Genomic DNA, 13,950 nt, shown 5'->3' on the forward strand with positions numbered 1-13,950 from the left:
TTCTCATTTTCATTCTTTGGTTCAATCTGAAGTAGGACCAATTTTTTACAATTTCTGGGAGGTGGTTTGTTTGTGTTGTTCTGAGATGACGGGTCACTACTTCATATTCCGGCAGCATTACATCCTTGGCACGCTGAACCATTCCTCTATGGATGCAGGACGGCAGATAATTGGGCGGCTTCCCTATATGCTCAAAGGCCCCAGTATTAAACTTCAGTGATTAATGGTTCAAAAACAAAGAGATTTCTTTCTCAGACTCCCGAATGGTTTAGTGCTTAATCTTTGTCTCCTGGTTATACAACTAAAAATCCAGCATTTAATGCCATGTCTCCTGCGTCAAGTTCCATCCCAACAACAGAATCATCCGTGGCTCCTGTAACCATTTTCGTGCTCTTTGAGGCGTTCTCGTCACAATATATAAAAGGGATGGTAAGACGGTCGCACAATGTCCTGCACAAGGCATTTACAGAACTATGGCTATTACCCATGGGGTGAGGACCACCGTCAGTATGGAGGATGAGGCTTTGGATACTGTTAGATACTGAGGAGCAGCGTCATGTTACACTGTATACACCCCGGGGGGTGTAATGTCTCATCTTCCAGATATAGTTCTTCCTCTCATTCATAATGGTGGGACACAAGATCCACTAGCCAGGGACACTCCTACCATGGAGCTTGTGGCATTCAGGCAGAGGTGTCCATGCTCCTGCAATACTACTGCCAGCAATTCCTGGTCCGGTCACTTTGTGTGTGGCTGTGAGGTTCAGTTATGAGGTCGGATATCTCCAGTGACCTGTTTGGGACACTATATATGGCCATGCACAGGTTCTCACGTGAATGTTACACACGTGGGGGGTCATTTACTTACCCGGTCCTCACGCGATCCACCGGCGCGTTCGCTGACGAGGATTCGGGTCTCCTGGCGATCCACTAAGGTCGTGCGCCTGATGTCCACCAGGTGTCGCTGCTGCGCTGAAGTCCGTCGTAATTCACCTTCTTCATCTCGGTGTATGTGAGTGCTATTTTTGCGACACAAATTTTTTTTAAAAATTTTGCGGTTTTTCTGAATCCGTCGGGTTTTCCGACAGCCACGCCCCCGAGAGAGGAGCAGCTGCAGGGATGTGGGAGGAGGTGGAGGAGCAGCAGCTGCGAGGACGCGGAAGGAGGTGGAGGAGCAGCAGCTGCGAGGACGCGGGAGGAGGTGGAGGAGCAGCAGCTGCGAGGACGCGGAAGGAGGTGGAGGAGCAGCAGCTGCGTGGACGCGGGAGGAGGTGGAGGAGCAGCAGCTGCGAGGACGTGGGAGGAGGAGCAGCTGTGAGGAAGCGGAAGGAGGTGGAGAAGCAGCAGCTGTAAGGAAGCGGGAGGAGCAGCAGTAGCTGCGAGGACGCGGGAGGAGGTTGCGGAGCAGCAGCCGGGAGGACGCGGGAGGAGGTGTTGGAGCAACAGCTGCAGGGACGCGGGAGGAGGTGGAGGAGCAGCAGCTGCGAGGACGCGGGAGGAGGTCGAGGAGCAGCAGCTGCGAGGACGCGGGAGGAGGTGGAGGAGCAGCAGCTGCGAGGACGCGGGAGGAGGTGGAGGAGCAGCAGCTGCGAGGACGCGGGAGGAGGTCGAGGAGCAGCAGCTGCGTGGACGCGGGAGGAGGTGGAGGAGCAGCAGCTGCGAGGACGTGGGAGGAGGAGCAGCTGTGAGGAAGCGGAAGGAGGTGGAGAAGCAGCAGCTGTAAGGAAGCGGGAGGAGCAGCAGTAGCTGCGAGGACGCGGGAGGAGGTTGCGGAGCAGCAGCCGGGAGGACGCGGGAGGAGGTGTTGGAGCAACAGCTGCAGGGACGCGGGAGGAGGTGGAGGAGCAGCAGCTGCGAGGACGCGGGAGGAGGTCGAGGAGCAGCAGCTGCGAGGACGCGGGAGGAGGTCGAGGAGCAGCAGCTGCAGGGACGTGGGAGGAGGAGCAGCGTGTGTAAGGGAGGTGGATGAACCTATCAATCAAGGTTATACCCCAGCAGTAACCTACCTCTTTTCCTTGAGGGCGCGTTCATACGTTGCGCTTTGGTCGCGTTTTCATTGCGTTTTAAAACGCATTACAACAGCTGAGGAGCGGGGATCTGCCTAATTACATTACCGTTTACATTAGTTATCGCTTTGTTAATGCATCGCTTTGTTAATGCATGCGTTTTATAAACGTTAACAGTAATGTAATTAGGCAGATCCCCGCTCCTCAGCTGTTGTAATGGGTTTTAAAACGCAATGAAAACGCGACCAAAGCGCAACGTGTGAACGCGCCCTCAAGAAAAGTGACAATTCTGACACTTATAAACCAGTGGTTTATAAAAAAACTTATACCCCCCACTTTATGGTGCTTTCCCAATGCGGCCAGGGACAAATCCTGGCTTCAGAGCAGCGTGAGAAGAGGCGCACGCCGGCCATAGCTGCGCGTCCGATCTGCCTCATTAGACTCGCTTCTAGGGAAGTATAAATAGGTTTCCTTTTTTACATTCGGCCCCATGTAGGGACCTGATAGAGGCTCCATATGGACCCATTGTGGGTTAAGGATCCCAAATTGGCCCAGTTTTTCAGGTTCTTGTTTCTTTCCTACACATTTTTCTAGTTGTTAGGATAAAATATATAGACATAAGTTGTTGATATAAAGCCCTATGATTGCAAGCTCTTGTGAGCAGGGCCTTGGCTCCTATTGTTTCTTATGACTAGGTCATCATACCCCCCACGATTTGTACAGCGCTAAGGATATATTAATATCAGGGTCCCCTCAGCCGCCCCGTGCAGCCCCATACGTGCCCATTAATGCAGTGAATAATGTAAGGGGGGACAGTGGAGACAACTCGGGGTACATGGAGCTTTTATTGTGCCAGTAGCAGTGCGGGTGGTTACTGCTGTGCTCCCCATATACAGTCACCCCGCTGATGGACTATTTCTGTAATAAAATAGATTACATGTATAAACACTATCCAGTCCGGAAATCTATAGTACATACGCTGGGAGCCAATGTGGCGGCCACCCCTTCGTTTTATCCTATAAAAGCAGGAATGAGGCAATGCAACGACACCTAATGGCGCCCACTATCATGCGGCATCCAGAGAACGTGTCTCCCCACAAAGGGGCTGAAAGAAACCAAAAGTGATTGTGCACTGCATGATGGGAAGCTTTGGTTCATGCACGTCATGGTGACAGCGGTTGCTGATACGTCAGTCCCAATGTCCTGGTAAAAGCATCCAGCAACGAGTCTGCGGCCTCAGCCGTTCTCCTTCCACAACACCAGATGGATGCTATGGTCCGGCATGCTGGTAGCGAACACCAGCCCCACGTCATTGCTACCGTCCAGCCCGTCCAGCCACGACACCTCCCCAGCCAGAAAGCTGGAGCCCCGCTTGGACTTCCTGTACTCCGGGAGCGGCCAGCGGCTGATCACCTTCTCAGTCCTCAAGTCCATGATGTATAGGTGATGGTTGTCAAAAAGGAGGGCAAAAATGTCCCCAAAACCGAGCAGAGAGAGGTTGGTGGAGTCTGGAGTCTTAATGATTCTGCAAATAGAGAGGAGAGAACAGATTATATGAGGTGCAAGCCGCCATCCCAGCCCCGGCCTATAGGGTGAGCCGCCATCCCAGCCCCGGCCTATAGGGTGAGCCGCCAACCGAGCGCCAGGCTATAGGGTGAGCCGCCATCCGAACGCCAGGCTATAGGGTGAGCCGCCATCCCAGCCCCGGCCTATAGGGTGAGCCGCCATCCCAGCCCCGGCCTATAGGGTGAGCCGCCATCCCAGCCCCGGCCTATAGGGTGAGCCGCCATCCCAGCCCCAGCCTATAGGGTGAGCCGCCATCCCAGCCCCAGCCTATAGGGTGAGCCGCCATCCCAGCCCCAGCCTATAGGGTGAGCCGCCATCCCAGCCCCAGGCTATAGGGTGAGCCGCCATCCCAGCCCCAGCCTATAGGGTGATCCGCCATCCCAGCCCCAGCCTATAGGGTGAGCCGCCATCCCAGCCCCAGGCTATAGGGTGAGCCGCCATCCCAGCCACAGGCTATAGGGTGAGCCGCCATCCCAGCCCCAGGCTATAGGGTGAGCCGCCATCCCAGCCACAGGCTATAGGGTGAGCCGCCATCCCAGCCCCACCTATAGGGTGAGCCGCCATCCCAGCCCCAGCCTATAGGGTGAGCCGCCATCCCAGCCCCGGGCTATAGGGTGAGCCGCCATCCCAGCCCCGGGCTATAGAGTGAGCCGCCATCCCAGCCCCAGGCTATAGGGTGATCCGGCATCCCAGCCCCAGCCTATAGGGTGAGCCGCCATCCCAGCCCCAGCCTATAGGGTGATCCGCCATCCCAGCCCCAGCCTATAGGGTGAGCCGCCATCCCAGCCCCAGCCTATAGGGTGAGCCGCCATCCCAGCCCCAGGCTATAGGGTGAGCCGCCATCCCAGCCCCAGCCTATAGGGTGATCCGCCATCCCAGCCCCAGCCTATAGGGTGAGCCGACATCCCAGCCCCAGGCTATAGGGTGAGCCGCCATCCCAGCCACAGGCTATAGGGTGAGCCGCCATCCCAGCCCCAGGCTATAGGGTGAGCCGCCATCCCAGCCACAGGCTATAGGGTGAGCCGCCATCCCAGCCCCACCTATAGGGTGAGCCGCCATCCCAGCCCCAGCCTATAGGGTGAGCCGCCATCCCAGCCCCAGGCTATAGGGTGAGCCGCCATCCCAGCCCCAGCCTATAGGGTGATCCGCCATCCCAGCCCCAGCCTATAGGGTGAGCCGCCATCCCAGCCCCAGGCTATAGGGTGAGCCGCCATCCCAGCCCCACCTATAGGGTGAGCCGCCATCCCAGCCCCAGCCTATAGGGTGAGCCGCCATCCCAGCCCCAGCCTATAGGGTGAGCCGCCATCCCAGCCCCAGCCTATAGGGTGAGCCGCCATCCCAGCCCCGGGCTATAGGGTGAGCCGCCATCCCAGCCCCAGGCTATAGAGTGAGCCGCCATCCCAGCCCCAGGCTATAGGGTGAGCCGCCATCCCAGCCCCAGCCTATAGGGTGAGCCGCCATCCCAGCCCCAGCCTATAGGGTGATCCGCCATCCCAGCCCCAGCCTATAGGGTGAGCCGCCATCCTAGCCCCAGCCTATAGGGTGAGCCGCCATCCCAGCCCCAGGCTATAGGGTGAGCCGCCATCCCAGCCCCAGCCTATAGGGTGATCCGCCATCCCAGCCCCAGCCTATAGGGTGAGCCGCCATCCCAGCCCCAGGCTATAGGGTGAGCCGCCATCCCAGCCACAGGCTATAGGGTGAGCCGCCATCCCAGCCCCAGGCTATAGGGTGAGCCGCCATCCCAGCCACAGGCTATAGGGTGAGCCGCCATCCCAGCCCCACCTATAGGGTGAGCCGCCATCCCAGCCCCAGCCTATAGGGTGAGCCGCCATCCCAGCCCCAGCCTATAGGGTGAGCCGCCATCCCAGCCCCAGCCTATAGGGTGAGCCGCCATCCCAGCCCTAGCCTATAGGGTGATCCGCCATCCCAGCCCCAGCCTATAGGGTGAGCCGCCATCCCAGCCCCAGGCTATAGGGTGAGCCGCCATCCCAGCCCCACCTATAGGGTGAGCCGCCATCCCAGCCCCAGCCTATAGGGTGAGCCGCCATCCCAGCCCCAGCCTATAGGGTGAGCCGCCATCCCAGCCCCAGGCTATAGGGTGAGCCGCCATCCCAGCCCCAGGCTATAGGGTGAGCCGCCATCCCAGCCCCAGCCTATAGGGTGAGCCGCCATCCCAGCCCCAGCCTATAGGGTGATCCGCCATCCCAGCCCCAGCCTATAGGGTGAGCCGCCATCCCAGCCCCAGGCTATAGGGTGAGCCGCCATCCCAGCCACAGGCAATAGGGTGAGCCGCCATCCCAGCCCCAGGCTATAGGGTGAGCCGCCATCCCAGCCACAGGCTATAGGGTGAGCCGCCATCCCAGCCCCACCTATAGGGTGAGCCGCCATCCCAGCCCCAGCCTATAGGGTGAGCCGCCATCCCAGCCCCAGGCTATAGGGTGAGCCGCCATCCCAGCCACAGGCAATAGGGTGAGCCGCCATCCCAGCCCCAGGCTATAGGGTGAGCCGCCATCCCAGCCACAGGCTATAGGGTGAGCCGCCATCCCAGCCCCACCTATAGGGTGAGCCGCCATCCCAGCCCCAGCCTATAGGGTGAGCCGCCATCCCAGCCCCAGCCTATAGGGTGAGCCGCCATCCCAGCCCCAGCCTATAGGGTGATCCGCCATCCCAGCCCCAGCCTATAGGGTGATCCGCCATCCCAGCCCCAGCCTATAGGGTGAGCCGCCATCCCAGCCCCACCTATAAGGTGAGCCGCCATCCCAGCCCCAGCCTATAGGGTGAGCCGCCATCCCAGCCCCAGCCTATAGGGTGATCCGCCATCCCAGCCCCAGCCTATAGGGTGAGCCGCCATCCCAGCCCCACCTATAAGGTGAGCCGCCATCCCAGCCCCAGCCTATAGGGTGAGCCGCCATCCCAGCCCCAGCCTATAGGGTGAGCCGCCATCCCAGCCCCAGCCTATAGGGTGATCCGCCATCCCAGCCCCAGCCTATAGGGTGAGCCGCCATCCCAGCCCCAGCCTATAGGGTGATCCGCCATCCCAGCCCCAGCCTATAGGGTGAGCCGCCATCCCAGCCCCAGCCTATAGGGTGATCCGCCATCCCAGCCCCAGCCTATAGGGTGAGCCGCCATCCCAGCCCCAGCCTATAGGGTGATCCGCCATCCCAGCCCCAGCCTATAGGGTGAGCCGCCATCCCAGCCCCAGCCTATAGGGTGAGCCGCCATCCCAGCCCCACCTATAAGGTGAGCCGCCATCCCAGCCCCAGCCTATAGGGTGAGCCGCCATCCCAGCCCCAGCCTATAGGGTGAGCCGCCATCCCAGCCCCAGCCTATAGGGTGAGCCGCCATCCCAGCCCCAGCCTATAGGGTGAGCCGCCATCCCAGCCCCAGCCTATAGGGTGAGCCGCCATCCCAGCCCCAGCCTATAGGGTGAGCCGCCATCCCAGCCCCAGGCTATAGGGTGAGCCGCCATCCGAGCCCCGGCCTATAGGGTGAGCCGCCATCCCAGCCCCGGCCTATAGGGTGAGCCGCCATCCCAGCCCCGGGCTATAGGGTGAGCCGCCATCCCAGCCCCAGGCTATAGGGTGAGCCGCCATCCCAGCCACAGGCTATAGGGTGAGCCGCCATCCCAGCCACAGGCTATAGGGTGAGCCGCCATCCCAGCCCCAGGCTATAGGGTGAGCCGCCATCCCAGCCCCAGGCTATAGGGTGAGCCGCCATCCCAGCCCCGGCCTATAGGGTGAGCCGCCATCCCAGCCACAGGCTATAGGGTGAGCCGCCATCCCAGCCACAGGCTATAGGGTGAGCCGCCATCCCAGCCCCAGGCTATAGGGTGAGCCGCCATCCGAGCCCCGGCCTATAGGGTGAGCCGCCATCCGAGCCCCGGCCTATAGGGTGAGCCGCCATCCCAGCCCCGGGCTATAGGGTGAGCCGCCATCCCAGCCCCAGGCTATAGGGTGAGCCGCCATCCCAGCCCCGGCCTATAGGGTGAGCCGCCATCCCAGCCCCAGGCTATAGGGTGAGCCGCCATCCCAGCCCCAGGCTATAGGGTGAGCCGCCATCCCAGCCCCAGGCTATAGGGTGAGCCGCCATCCCAGCCCCAGGCTATAGGGTGAGCCGCCATCCCAGCCCCAGGCTATAGGGTGAGCCGCCATCCCAGCCACAGGCTATAGGGTGAGCCGCCATCCCAGCCACAGGCTATAGGGTGAGCCGCCATCCCAGCCCCAGGCTATAGGGTGAGCCGCCATCCCAGCCCCAGGCTATAGGGTGAGCCGCCATCCCAGCCACAGGCTATAGGGTGAGCCGCCATCCCAGCCCCAGCCTATAGGGTGAGCCGCCATCCCAGCCCCAGGCTATAGGGTGATCCGGCATCCCAGCCCCAGGCTATAGGGTGATCCGCCATCCCAGCCCCAGGCTATAGGGTGAGCCGCCAGCCCCAGGCTATAGGGTGAGCCGCCATCCCAGCCCCAGGCTATAGGGTGAGCCGCCATCCCAGCCCCGGCCTATAGGGTGAGCCGCCATCCCAGCCCCAGGCTATAGGGTGATCCGGCATCCCAGCCCCAGGCTATAGGGTGAGCCGCCATCCCAGCCCCAGGCTATAGGGTGAGCCGCCATCCCAGCCCCGGCCTATAGGGTGAGCCGCCATCCCAGCCCCAGGCTATAGGGTGAGCCGCCATCCCAGCCCCAGCCTATAGGGTGAGCCGCCATCCCAGCCCCAGGCTATAGGGTGAGCCGCCATCCCAGCCCCAGGCTATAGGGTGAGCCGCCATCCCAGCCACAGGCTATAGGGTGAGCCGCCATCCCAGCCCCAGGCTATAGGGTGAGCCGCCATCCCAGCCACAGGCTATAGGGTGAGCCGACATCCCAGCCACAGGCTATAGGGTGAGCCGCCATCCCAGCCCCAGGCTATAGGGTGAGCCGCCATCCCAGCCCCAGGCTATAGGGTGAGCCGCCATCCCAGCCCCAGGCTATAGGGTGAGCCGCCATCCCAGCCCCAGGCTATAGGGTGAGCCGCCATCCCAGCCCCAGGCTATAGGGTGAGCCGCCATCCCAGCCCGAGGCTATAGGGTGAGCCGCCATCCCAGCCCCGGCCTATAGGGTGAGCCGCCACCTAGCCCCGGCCTATAGGGTGAGCCGCCATCCCAGCCCAGGCCTATAGGGTGAGCCGCCACCCAGCCCCAGCTTATAGGGTGAGCCGCCACCCGAGCCCCGGCCTATAGGGTGAGCCGCCACCCAGCCCCGGCCTATAGGGTGAGCCGCCATCCCAGCCCCGGCCTATAGGGTGAGCCGCCACCTAGCCCCGGCCTATAGGGTGAGCCGCCATCCCAGCCCAGGCCTATAGGGTGAGCCGCCACCCAGCCCCAGCTTATAGGGTGAGCCGCCATCCGAGCCCCGGCCTATAGGGTGAGCCGCCACCCAGCCCCGGCCTATAGGGTGAGCCGCCATCCCAGCCCCAGGCTATAGGGTGAGCCGCCATCCCAGCCCCAGGCTATAGGGTGAGCCGCCATCCCAGCCCCGGCCTATAGGGTGAGCCGCCATCCCAGCCCCGGGCTATAGGGTGAGCCGCCATCCCAGCCCCGGGCTATAGGGTGAGCCGCCATCCCAGCCCCGGCCTATAGGGTGAGCCGCCATCCCAGCCACAGGCTATAGGGTGAGCCGCCATCCCAGCCACAGGCTATAGGGTGAGCCGCCATCCCAGCCCCAGGCTATAGGGTGAGCCGCCATCCCAGCCCCAGGCTATAGGGTGAGCCGCCATCCCAGCCCCAGGCTATAGGGTGAGCCGCCATCGCAGCCCCAGGCTATAGGGTGAGCCGCCATCCCAGCCCCAGGCTATAGGGTGAGCCGCCATCCCAGCCACAGGCTATAGGGTGAGCCGCCATCCCAGCCACAGGCTATAGGGTGAGCCGCCATCCCAGCCCCAGCCTATAGGGTGAGCCGCCATCCCAGCCCCAGCCTATAGGGTGAGCCGCCATCCCAGCCCCGGCCTATAGGGTGAGCCGCCATCCCAGCCGCAGGCTATAGGGTGAGCCGCCATCCCAGCCCCAGGCTATAGGGTGAGCCGCCATCCCAGCCCCAGGCTATAGGGTGAGCCGCCATCCCAGCCCCAGGCTATAGGGTGAGCCGCCATCCCAGCCCCAGGCTATAGGGTGAGCCGCCATCCCAGTTCCGTCCTATAGGGTGAGCCGCCATCCCAGCCCAGGCCTATAGGGTGAGCCGCCACCCAGCCCCAGCTTATAGGGTGAGCCGCCATCCGAGCCCCGGCCTATAGGGTGAGCCGCCATCCGAGCCCCAGGCTATAGGGTGAGCCGCCATCCCAGCCCCAGGCTATAGGGTGAGCCGCCATCCCAGCCCCAGGCTATAGGGTGAGCCGCCATCCCAGCCACAGGCTATAGGGTGAGCCGCCATCCCAGCCACAGGCTATAGGGTGAGCCGCCATCCCAGCCACAGGCTATAGGGTGAGCCGCCATCCCAGCCCCAGGCTATAGGGTGAGCCGCCATCCCAGCCACAGGCTATAGGGTGAGCCGCCATCCCAGCCACAGGCTATAGGGTGAGCCGCCATCCCAGCCCCAGCCTATAGGGTGAGCCGCCATCCCAGCCCCAGGCTATAGGGTGAGCCGCCATCCCAGCCCCAGGCTATAGGGTGAGCCGCCATCCCAGCCCCAGGCTATAGGGTGAGCCGCCATCCCAGCCCCAGGCTATAGGGTGAGCCGACATCCCAGCCCCAGGCTATAGGGTGAGCCGCCATCCCAGCCCCAGGCTATAGGGTGAGCCGCCATCCCAGCCCCGGCCTATAGGGTGAGCCGCCATCCCAGCCCCAGGCTATAGGGTGATCCGGCATCCCAGCCCCAGGCTATAGGGTGAGCCGCCATCCCAGCCCCAGGCTATAGGGTGAGCCGCCATCCCAGCCCCGGCCTATAGGGTGAGCCGCCATCCCAGCCCCAGGCTATAGGGTGAGCCGCCATCCCAGCCCCAGCCTATAGGGTGAGCCGCCATCCCAGCCCCAGGCTATAGGGTGAGCCGCCATCCCAGCCCCAGGCTATAGGGTGATCCGGCATCCCAGCCCCAGGCTATAGGGTGAGCCGCCATCCCAGCCCCAGGCTATAGGGTGAGCCGCCATCCCAGCCCCAGGCTATAGGGTGATCCGGCATCCCAGCCCCGGCCTATAGGGTGAGCCGCCATCCCAGCCCCAGGCTATAGGGTGATCCGGCATCCCAGCCCCAGGCTATAGGGTGAGCCGCCATCCCAGCCCCAGGCTATAGGGTGAGCCGCCATCCCAGCCCCGGCCTATAGGGTGAGCCGCCATCCCAGCCCCAGGCTATAGGGTGAGCCGCCATCCCAGCCCCAGCCTATAGGGTGAGCCGCCATCCCAGCCCCAGGCTATAGGGTGAGCCGACATCCCAGCCACAGACTATAGGGTGAGCCGCCATCCCAGCCCCAGGCTATAGGGTGAGCCGCCATCCCAGCCCCAGGCTATAGGGTGAGCCGCCATCCCAGCCCCAGGCTATAGGGTGAGCCGCCATCCCAGCCCCAGCCTATAGGGTGAGCCGCCATCCCAGCCCCAGGCTATAGGGTGAGCCGCCATCCCAGCCACAGGCTATAGGGTGAGCCGCCATCCCAGCCCCAGGCTATAGGGTGAGCCGGCATCCCAGCCCCAGGCTATAGGGTGAGCCGCCATCCCAGCCCCAGGCTATAGGGTGAGCCGCCATCCCAGCCCCAGGCTATAGGGTGAGCCGCCATCCCAGCCCCAGGCTATAGGGTGAGCCGCCATCCCAGCCCCAGCCTATAGGGTGAGCCGCCATCCCAGCCCCGGCCTATAGGGTGAGCCGCCATCCCAGCCGCAGGCTATAGGGTGAGCCGCCATCCCAGCCCCAGGCTATAGGGTGAGCCGGCATCCCAGCCCCAGGCTATAGGGTGAGCCGCCATCCCAGCCCCAGGCTATAGGGTGAGCCGCCATCCCAGCCCCAGGCTATAGGGTGAGCCGCCACCCAGCCCCGGCCTTTAGGGTGAGCCGCCACCCAGCCCCGGCCTTTAGGGTGAGCCGCCATCCCAACATAAAATCGGACATAAAATCGGAATAAAACCTTCCCAATTTACATCAATAAGGAACCAAATTATTATTATATTTTCCAAAAACTAGAACAATGAGAGACAATTTTACTATGCCTTGAATGATCTGAGACAGCCCATATGAAGATGTCACATCTTGGAAACATCTGCGCATTTGAAGGCACACCTGAAACACACTGCTTTTGCGTGTAACATCATTGGAAAGTCTGAAGATATCAGCAAGAAAATTGTGGATTTGAACAAGTCTGGTTCATCCTTGGGTGCAATTTCCAGAAGATGAGGATGTCCAGCCATCATACTGCTCAGGAAGAAGACGGGTTCTGTGTCCCATCAACCTGCTTTGGTCCGAAAAGTGAAGATCAACTCAAGAACAAAGGCAAAAGACCTTGTGCAGATGCTGAAGCTGGTAAGAGGGTGTCATTATCCACAGTGAGAGCACAGGGCCGGGGGCATGAAGAGCACTTCCCCCTTCCCCAGGAAGAGGACAAGATCCGCATGCGCTGACAATCTGTGTGCTCGTGGCTGTGTGGATGAGCCCTTAATTATAATTATAATATGCATCTTTTAATATACTGGATGGAAACTTCTGGTTTCGACTTCGCCCTGTGACCCACAGTTTAAAGAGTTTGCATCCTTTCAACCAATAATTGATATCGTTTGTATGATGCATAATTTTTCAGGTTTTTCTAGATCTCTGCTTCCTGTCATGCTATAGGAAACTGCATTGTTTATTTCCTGTGATAGAAACCAGTCCCTGGTCATGTGATGTCACACAGGTGCATGGCTCATTATATCCCTGGTCATGTGATGTCACACAGGTGCATGGCTCATTATATCCCTGGTCATGTGATGTCACACAGGTGCACGGCTCATTATATCCCTGGTCATGTGATGTCACACAGGTGCACGGCTCATTATATCCCTGGTCATGTGAGGTCACACAGGTGCACGGCTCATTATATCCCTGGTCATGTGATGTCACACAGGTGCACAGCTCGCATATACACTCAGCGGCCACTTTATTAGGTACACCATGCTAGTAACGGGTTGGACCCCTTTTGCCTTCAGAACTGCCTCAATTCTTCGTGGCATAGATACAACAAGGTGCTGGAAGCTCCTCAGAGACTTTGCTCCATAGTGACATGATGGCATCACACAGTTGCCGCAGATTTGTCGGCTGCACATCCATGATGCGAATCTCCCGTTCCACCACATCCCAAAGATGCTCTATTGGATTGAGATCTGGTGACTGTGGAGCCATTTGTGTCCAGTGACCTCATTGTCATGTTCAAGAAACCAGTCTGAGATGCTTCCAGCTTTATGACATGGCGCATTATCCTGCTGAAAGTAGCCATCAGATGTTACAGGGTACATTGTGCTCATAAAGGGATGGACATGATCAGCAACAATACTCAGGTAGGCTGTGGCGTTACCAAGGGGCCCAAAGACACCATGACACCACCACCACCAGCCTGACCCGCTGATACAAGGCAGGATGGATCCATGACACCACCACCACCACCAGCCTGAGCCGCTGATACAAGGCAGGATGGATCCATGACACCACCACCACCAGCCTGACCCGCTGATACAAGGCAGGATGGATCCATGACACCAGCACCACCAGCCTGAGCCGCTGATACAAGGCAGGATGGATCCATGACACCACCACCACCAGCCTGACCCGCTGATACAAGGCAGGATGGATCCATGACACCAGCACCACCAGCCTGAGCCGCTGATACAAGGCAGGATGGATCCATGACACCACCACCACCAGCCTGACCCGCTGATACAGGATGGATCCATGACACCACCACCACCAGCCTGACCCGCTGATACAAGGCAGGATGGATCCATGACACCACCACCACCAGCCTGACCCGCTGATACAAGGCAGGATGGATCCATGACACCACCACCACCAGCCTGAGCCGCTGATACAAGGCAGGATGAATCCATGACACCACCACCACCAGCCTGACCTGCTGATACAAGGCAGGATGGATCCATGACACCACCACCACCAGCCTGAGCCGCTGATACAAGGCAGGATGGATCCATGACACCAGCACCACCAGCCTGACCCGCTGATACAAGGCAGGATGGATCCATGACACCACCACCACCAGCCTGACCCGCTGATACAAGGCAGGATGGATCCATGACACCACCACCACCAGCCTGACCCTCTGATACAAGGCAGGATGGATCCATGACACCAGCACCAGCCTGACCCGCTGATACAAGGCAGGATGGATCCATGACACCACCACCACCAGCCTGAGCCGCTGACACAAGGCAGGATGGATC

General features: G+C 60.7%; 1 long non-coding RNA gene across 1 annotated transcript; it reads right to left on the minus strand.

Annotated features, from left to right (window-relative positions):
• Positions 1-2,832: 2,832 nt before the first annotated feature.
• On the minus strand, positions 2,833-13,180 carry LOC140108386 (uncharacterized). Its single transcript, XR_011851043.1, has 2 exons — positions 11,804-13,180; positions 2,833-3,531 (listed from the first exon to the last, which is right to left on the minus strand). It is a non-coding gene; the product is annotated as an uncharacterized lncRNA (long non-coding RNA).
• Between the last annotated feature and the right edge of the window lie 770 nt (positions 13,181-13,950).

The sequence above is a fragment of the Engystomops pustulosus genome, unplaced genomic scaffold (genome assembly GCF_040894005.1).
Source record: "Engystomops pustulosus unplaced genomic scaffold, aEngPut4.maternal MAT_SCAFFOLD_123, whole genome shotgun sequence".
NCBI lineage: Eukaryota > Metazoa > Chordata > Amphibia > Anura > Leptodactylidae > Engystomops > Engystomops pustulosus.